Genomic DNA, 9,207 nt, shown 5'->3' on the forward strand with positions numbered 1-9,207 from the left:
ACCTTGAGTAGTTGTATGTAAAAGCAATATGTCATTGTAATATAAACATGTCACAAAATGAAATGTAAATTATTTGAAGTCTTGTCGCAATTTCTATTGCTTGTCGACTTGTTTGAATTCTTTGGTTTAGTGCATCTCCCAAACTACCCTGATAGTTGCTCGTGTGGTAGTCATGAGTGTCTGTGCACAAGGTTACTCTTGTGAGCCTCTGCGGATACGCGATGTAGAGTACACTTACCCTTTCTGTGGAGTGCAAGTACTCGGGTATCTGGGTATTCAGACTCTATAGGCGAGTAGACTCTTCAGAACTTCGTTAACTGGAGCCTACCTTTACAACCTCTCTGGGTTGTTCGGGTGTTGTGCTCCGAAGACCTGGAACTACAGACTTGTTATTACAAGATGCAACTAGACTGACTTGTCTAGATAAGAACTCGGGTAGTATAGCTAACTCCCAAATTGGCTGACGGCTTCTTTTGTGAAGACCATCGATGGACAGACTTGTCCAAGGAGCTGACTAGTTCAGGAATTTTGTGTTGGAGGTATGCCCTAGAGGCAATTATAGATATGATGATATTCCATTTGTATCCATGTTTTATATTGTGTTCCTTGAATATCCATTAAAGGCTACTTGAATTGATTTGCAATTATTTGAATTGTATGTGCAACTCTTTACTTGTATGGTTATTCTAAAGTTGTCCCTAGTCGAAGTTCATGTGAGGACACACATGAATATTAGACTAGTACATGTATTAGTTGATGACTTTGTTTCACAACTCATGGACATGGAGATGTCAAACTAATAATGTAGACACATGTAGAGACATGTGTTAGGACTGACCCAACACGAGAAGTAGTTCTCTCTTTACACAAATGTACACTTTGTCCTTAGACCTGAGATTGTCGCATGTACTCAAGATGTGATCGTCTTACTTAGGGGCTATCAAACGCTACACCGTAACATGGTAGTTAAAAAGGTAGGTTTCGGGTTTGTCAAGAAGCATGCTGTGAGACATGGTCAAATCAAGATGGGATTTGCCCCTCTCTAATTGAGAGTGATATCTCTAGGCCCCTCGAGTGATCGGATCCAAAAATGCATGGCCATGCTACGTACGGTTAAGAGTTAACCTACAAAGGGATTCCGAATCACAGGATCAAGAAAGAGCGGTCGGCTTGGAGCTAGACCAAATATCGTGAGGCAAAGGGAGTAGCAAGTACGTGATGTCATAACGGTTCGTCTGATATGATCTTCATGTGAGTATAGGAGTTGGCACGTCTTGCTAGAGGCCGCTACCGACTATTGAGCGAGTAGGAGTACTTGGGCCATGTCTATACGTATCCGAACCTATAGGGTCACACACTTAAGGGGTTGGAAGCCCAATTCGAATGTGATCCGAATTGAATCAAGTTTAGGAGTACTAATAGGCCTCGAACCCAGAGGCCCGTCAGGAACCTCTATAAATAGAGGGGTGGGGGCGCCCTAGGGTTTCATCCTTCCTTTTGGCCGAACCACAGCTGCCGCGCCTCCCATGCCCTCGCTTGTTGCAACTCGCTGACCTAGCAGTCTGGCTTGCGACACTTCCTCCCTGCACATGTGGATACCTTAGAGGTGTTGCACCTGTAGCACTTGGACGAGCCGCCGACGAGCCACGACGAGCCGCCGACGAGCCACGACGAGCCGACGATGAGCCGCGGCACGAGGATGACCTCGCTGTACGTGGACGAGCTGCTGAGGAGCTGCTCAATGTCGACGCGATCAACTATGTGTTCGACTTTTTGTCCAAGGCACATATGGACAATTTTGTCCAACGATTTATATAGGTCGAGAATATCTATGCGAAGACTTGTGAATACAAGGCGCGAGTTGGGCGATAGTACTAGAAGGAGCTGAATAGCTCAGCGAACTTTACTTTTTGCAAGCCGCAATCAGGTAGTGACTAGTCATTTTATGACAAAAAATAACTCTGCTTTATTAAATTGTAATTTGTACAAGTGAGGCCGATGGCCAATTTTACATGAATATGTAAACTATGGGTAGAATCAACACAGGTGTTCGATGTTCCACGAGTTGTCGACTTCTTTACCAGTGAGAGTTTGGAGCTTGTACGACCCAGGTCTAGTGACCTTGGAGACGATGAAAGGACCCTCCCATGGCGAATTCAGCTTGTTCGGCCCCTTGGTATCTTGAATACGATTTAGAACCATGTCGCTTGTATTGAACGAATGTTCTTTGACGTTGCGATCGTGGTAGCGATGAATTCCTTCAAGATATCTTGCTAACTAGATGAGTGCTGCACAACAAGCTTCTTCGAGGCTGTCAACTCTAGACGCCTTGTTTCTTTTGCCGCACCCTCCGCGTACTGCTCGACTACTGGAGATTTCCACATGACGTTGGTGGGGAGGACGACTTCTGATCCGTAGAGCCAGAAGTAAGGTGAGTCCGCTATAGGCTTGCATGGCTGGGTGCGAAGCCCCCAGAGGACATTGGGTAGCTCCTTGAGCATTGCCTCCTTTGGTATTTCCAATGTCGTGTAGTCTTTTCTTTAGAGCCTCCAGTAACATCCTGTTGGCGTGCTCAACCTGGCCGTTGGCCCGTGGATGAGCGATAGAGATGTACTAGACGTCGGTTCTGCTATTCTCACAGTACTCCCAGAACTCGTGATTGTTGAAATTTGAGCCCAGGTCTATGATGATGTGATTGGGGAAGCCGTAGCGATGGACAATCTCATCGAGGAAGTCGAGTACTCTATCTGCTTTGGCGCAAGTCACCGGCTTCACCTCGATCCACTTCGTGAACTTGTGGATCTCCTCTAGTATGTCCTTGCCATCTTGTTGTGAGACACACTTCATGAATACTCCTTATAATGTGGCTCATCTGTGGAGCTTGTCACCGACTAGTACGCAATTTTTGCCACATCATGAGGCAACTTGTGCTCCTTGATGTAGTCGATAAAGGGGGTTCTCCAGTCAGCATCAATCATCATAACCTCTCGGTCTGGTGCATCATGACCTCGATCGGTGGTTTTTGACGGTGCCGACTTCACTATGGATGGCTTGTGTAGTTTGTGGATGAAGACCCCAGCTGGAACTTAAGCACAAGTAGATCCGAGCTTGGATAAGACATCTGCGGCTACATTGTTATCACGAGCCACATGATGGAACTCTAGGCCAGAGAATTTGTTCTCTAGCTTGCGTACTTCTTGGTAGTATGCATCCATGTTGTCCTTAAGGCGGTCCCACTCGTTGTTGACTTGATTGATGACTACCAGTGAGTCACCATAGACCAACAATTGCTTGATTCCCAGCAGGACTGCCAAGTGGAGCTTGTGCAGAAGCGCTTCATATTTAGCTTCATTGTTGGATACCTCCTAGAAGATTTGCAACATATATTTGAGTTGTTCGCATTTGGGAGAGATTAAGAGTACTCCCGTGCCGGCGTCCTATAGCTTGAGTGATCCATGAAAGTACATGACCCAATGCTCTAGGCGTTCTGCCGGTGTTGGCACTTGGTTTTCCCGCCACTCTGCCATGAAATTGACTAGTGCTTGTGACTTGATGGCAGTCCTTGACTTCAATTCCAGGGACAAGGCTCCGAGTTCTACTACCCACTTGGAGATTCTTCCTATCGCATCTTGATTGTGGAGAATTTTGCCTAAGGGGAAGTCTATGGCGATGGAGATGGTAAGCTCCTGGAAGTAGTGCCGTAGCGTTCGCGAGGTGAGTAGTATTGTGTATAGCAACTTTTGAATTGGTAGGTACCCGGATTTGGAATCCAACAACACCTCGCTAACGAAGTAGATGGGCCTCTATACTTTGTATACATGGCCTGGTTCTTGTCTTTCGACCACGATCGCCGTGCTGAAGGCATTAGTAGTCGCGGCGATATAGAGCAGCAAGTCTTCATTGGGAGTAGGCGCCATGAGGACTGGTGACTTTGATAAAAAGTCCTTCAACTATTGAAGGGCTTGATCCGTCTCCTTGGTCCACTGGAATTTATCTTGCCACTTGAGTAATTGAAGAAAGGTAGTCCCCGTTCTCCAAGTCTTGAGATGAATCTGTTGAGAGCTACCATGCATTCAGTTAGCTTCTAAACGTCCTTGATGCATGATGGGGTGTGCGATTTGGTGATGGCGGCGATCTTCTCTAGGTTAGCTTCAATTCCTCGGTGACTGATGATGAACCTGAGTAGTTTTCCGGAGGTACACCGAACACACCCTTTGTTGGGTTCAGCTTCAACCGGAACTCAACCAACCTTGCAAAAGTTTCTTCTAGATCCGCAATCAAGTCGCCAGGATTTCTGAACTTCACGACCACGTCATCCATGTACGCCTCTACGTTGCGGTGTAGTTGTTTCTTGAAACACTCCTAGATTACTCATTGATAGGTGGCAACCCGAAGTACATTGTAGTATAGCAAAAAGCTCCAAACGGGGTGATGAACGTGGTCTTGATTTGGTCTTCTTCCTTGAGAGCTATCTGGTGATATCCCGAGTAGCAACCAAGAAAACAGAGTAGAGCGCAACTAGCCGTCGAGTTGATGACTTGATCAATCCTAGGGAGCTCGAAGGGATCCTTTGGACAGTGCTTGTTGACGTGTAGTCGACAACCATCCTCCACTCCCTGTTGTTTTTCTTCCACACCAAGACAGAATTGGGCAGCTACCCTGGATGATAGACTTCTTTAATGAAGCCAACCGTGAGTAGTTTGGCCAACTCTTTTTTGATCACTTCTTTTATATCTTGGGCGAATCGACGTAGTCGTTGTCGTTTGGGCGTAGCTTTGGGATCCACATTTATTGAGTTCTCGATCAATTCTCTAGGCACCCCCGGCATATCTGATGGCTTCCATGCAAAGATGTCTCAATTGCCGAAAGAAGCTGACAAGCGCGTCTTCCTATTCGAGGTCCAGCCCTGAACCAATCAGGGCTGTCTTGGAGCTATCACCAGTCTTGAGGTCAATGACTTTGATATTGACTTCACTTGCTGGCTTGACCGTGGTTGCCCCCAACTTTTTCTTTGGAATCTCGAGTTTTGTTGGGGATAGTTTCTTGGAGGCAGCGAAGAATTGCATTATCGAATTTGGCACCTGAGTAGTCGCTGGCAGCTCCACGGCTTCTGTGTCGCAGTCGTATGATCTCTTTAAGTCTCCACGCAGGAAGAGTACTCCCTTGGGTCTCGGCATTCTGAGTACCATGTACACGTAATGCGGGATGGCCATGATTTGGACAGTGTAGGTCTTCCGAAGATTTCGTGATATGAAGTCTCGGAATCAGCTACCTCGAATCGAATGTACTCTGTCCGATAGTGTTCTTTGGTCCCGAAGGTAACTGGCAAAACCACTTGACCAAGGGGTACAGCCATGTTGCCTGGGACAATCCTGTAGAACGGAGAGTTCGTCGAGGTGAGCATATCCGTAACATTGAGGCCCATCTTCCTCAAAGTCTTGGCGAAGAGTACATTTAGACCACTGCCACCATCGATGAGTAGTTTCATGAGTCAAGAGCCTTCCCTTGTCCTTTGCTCCAGACATTGATAGTGATAGTGTTGGATGGGTTCTGAAATTTATCATTATCTCCATCGTCTTCGTCTTCTTTAGCCTTGCCCTTGTCATTTGCTCTAGAAGGTTCCGACAGATCTTTCATGACTCTGCGTAGGCTATAACAATCCATCATAGAGTGCTTAGAATGTGGGTGCCACATGCACTGCTTTTTCAGGACTCTTTGAATGGAGTCATTTCTTGATTCCCGCCGCCTTTCTTGGAAGACTGGGACATCACCGTGACAGTATTGTCTGGCTTCCTCTTGCGATTTTGACAACCTGAGTAGTTGCCTTAGTTGTCATTAATGGGTCGATCATTACGGTTCTTGTCGTTGCGTTAGCCATTACTCTAATTGTTGTTGTTCTGGCCTCAGTTTCGACTACACTCAAACCTCTCGATCTCTTTGTCTTCTGCATCCGCCTATGCTTGTATCATGATCTTGAGAGATTTGATATCTTCCAGGCATCTCCTACCAAAATCTTGGAACATTCGATGGTCATAGAGACCATTCTGGAAGTAATCTATGGCGTCCTGCTCCATGATTTCCATGATAGTGGCCTTCTTGTCGAAGAAACGACGTCGATAGCTGTGCAGGGTCTTGCCTTGTTGCTGTTTGACTTAAGACAAGTTGATCGTGTTGCCAGGACGCTGCATTGCCCCTACGAAGTTGTTTGTGAATGCCGCCTTGAGGTGACTCCACGTGTCGCTGGAGTTCCTTTCTAGGGATTCGAGCCATGTGAGTGGTCCTACCTCCATGCAGATAGGGAAGTAGATGACCTTGGTGTCATCGTTTCCTCCCGTCTCTTGCACCGACAATGAGTAGCACCGCAGCCATTGGACTGGGTCTTGTTTACCATCATATTTCATGATACCCGAAGGTTTAAACTTGTCGGGTAGAACCATCTTTCATACTCGTTTTGAGAAGGCAGGGAACCCGTTAGAATCTTCTCCCAAGTACTTGACTTCTTGCTCGTGCTCGCGGCAGCGCCCTTCAATGATTGTATAGGTGTTGCGGTTGTTGTTGATCTTCTGACGGAGGTCATGTAGTGAACGTTCAGGCTCTGGGTAGGGCCCATGGTAGCCACGGCCTCCTGAGTTTTCTGCCCGACTACCCTTTGCCCTATTTTGGCTTGGTCTGGCACCCTCGATTCTGGCACCCTCATCTCTGGCACCCTCATTTCTGGCACCCTCGTTTTGACTTGGTCTAGCAACCTTATTTCAACTTGGCCTAAGGCTGCTGCCATGCTGGCATGAGGTGTGTCGAACCGAGTTTATTCGGCTCTGTTGATCTAGTTGCTCGTATGCGTGCTCCGCTAGCTGAGCCATTTGCCTGGTGTACTTGGTTTGTGGCATTGCTCGAGTTATCAGGTTAATGGATGCGATGGTTGTGAGAGGAGTATGGTGCTGACGCGATTGAACAGCTTCAAACGCGTGATCAAAGTCCATGATGGGTAAGTCGGCTACAAGGCGGCGGCTACAATCTGCTTGTGCCGTGTTTCTTGCTCGCTGTTGATAACTTTGAGTTTCAGTTTCTTCCGCTACAACGTCGGCGGTGAGCTCATCCTGCGACATGTCGTCTGGATGATGCTCGCATCACGAATGCTTTTTTGGTGGTTCTTCACTGTCGCGTTCTTGTGCAGTCACGATGGCATGAACTTCCCACTCCAGAGAAAAACTACCCGAACTTGACATGATGATCTATGTGGGGCTGTCTTCCTCATAGATGGGAGACAGAGGAGGTCCCTCCTAGTCCGAGAGGTTGTGAAGGTAGGCGACAAGGCGTGACTTGTCATCCTTGGCGAGAGCAGGTGGCTTCATGTTAGGCCAGTAAACGAATCCACCTTGTGGTGTAGATGTAACCACCATGCCCTGTTGTGGACCTGATAAGGGAGTCTCCTTATCCAGATCCGAGTAGTAATTGGGGTCCTCGATCAAATCCGAGTTGGATTGTGATCTGGACAAGTCAGCTTGGTAGACAGGACTCGAGTTTCGAAGTCCGAATAAGAACCGACTTGTATTGTAGACTGATTTGCACGATGGCTTAAGTGCCAGCTTGTGGGAATTAATCCGACTAGTGGGAGGAGTCAAGTTGTACTCGGACTCATCCCTCAAGCCTCGAAAAAGGTTGAAAATTTCATTGAACTTTTCGACGAAATCCTCCAAAGCTTGATGATGAAGGTTAATGTTGTACTGCTTCTCCTCCGGGGATGGCGTAATGTGGCCGTGGAAGTTACCAGTGCCGTTTGCGACGTAGACCTAGGATCCAAAGATGAATGTCGCGCCCGCTTTGAACGTGACGGTGGGCTTGATGATGACTTGAGCCATTGAGTTTGGCAGTAGATTCTCAGCGAGATCCCCTACCTGGCACGCCAGCTGTGGGTTTTTGGACCTGATAACCTACCGAGGGGGTACCTGAGGTAGTGTTTTATGCGTAGGGCTTGCCGAGATAAGGAACTCGAAGGTGAACTCGAACACACGATTTAGACAGGTTCGGGCTGCTTATGCGGCTTAATACCCTACGTCCTGTGTGTTGGTTGTGTTGTATTGATTGAACTTGATTGCATGGGGTCCCTGCCTCACCTTATTTTGCTGGGGGAAGGGTTACAGTTCGGTTGTTTACAAGAATACTTGTCGGATTCGACTAGTGAGTCCTACTCTAATTGCTACGAGTAGTTTCCTAATCTTCGACTAGTTCTTATCCTCCACGTAGACCACGCCGTCCTGCACCTAGTCTCCATGTTTGACACGTCTTTGTGTACAACCCTGTATCTAGGATTGTCCAAACTTCTGGTAGGCCCATAGATGTATGGACGACAGAGGCCAGGAGCCGTCAGGTGTTGGCCATGCCCGGGGTCAGGGGACCAGGTCGAAAGCTAGGCGCTAACTGTTGGGACCCACCGAAGACTCAGCTACTATTGCCCTAGACACAAACACTTTCCTTGAGGAGGTGTGTCCCAGGGGTCATTTGTTGTGATCAGGTATTTCAGCAGAAAAAAGTTTTAAAATTGCTATTAAAAAGGGCACATGCTAAGAAGTTTAACATATGACTAGAATTAATATTAAACTGATAAATGGATAGACCGGTACATAGGTGGGAGCCCTCAGGCAACTATCCTGAGGATGAACATCCTGAGGCAGTTGTCCTTGATGCCTGAGCATTGGGACCCCTCACACTATCTACGGGTAGAACTTACGGAGGTGTTCGATGTTCCAAATGTCGGGCACCCCTCAACTTGATGGCTCCTGGCCACCATACTTCCGTCACTGGAAAGGCCCTTCCCACATGGGGGATAGCTTGTTCTTGCCTTCTCGGGACTGGAAGCATCGCGGTACCAAGTCCCTAACTTGAAGTTCCCATGGCCGAACATGTTCTTCCAGATACAAAACATCTTGTTGGCGCATGAGTTCTTGATCTTCTTCTTCGTAGGTGCGTACCCTCGGGCTCACTAGGGTTAGCTCCAAGGGGAGGACTGCTTCTGCCCTGTAGACCAGGAAGAAAGAAGTTTCTCCCATGACCCTATTGGGGGTTGTTCGGTTGGCCTATACCACCGCTGACAACTCGTCGATCCACCCGGTAACATGTTTCTTGAGCTCGATGTAGGTTCTCGACTTTATCCCTTTAAGCACTTCCGTGATGGCCCTTTCTGCTTCAATGTTGCTCCTGGGGTGAGCA

This window comes from Setaria italica, chromosome VIII, assembly GCF_000263155.2.
Source record: "Setaria italica strain Yugu1 chromosome VIII, Setaria_italica_v2.0, whole genome shotgun sequence".
Classification (NCBI taxonomy): Eukaryota; Viridiplantae; Streptophyta; class Magnoliopsida; order Poales; family Poaceae; genus Setaria; species Setaria italica.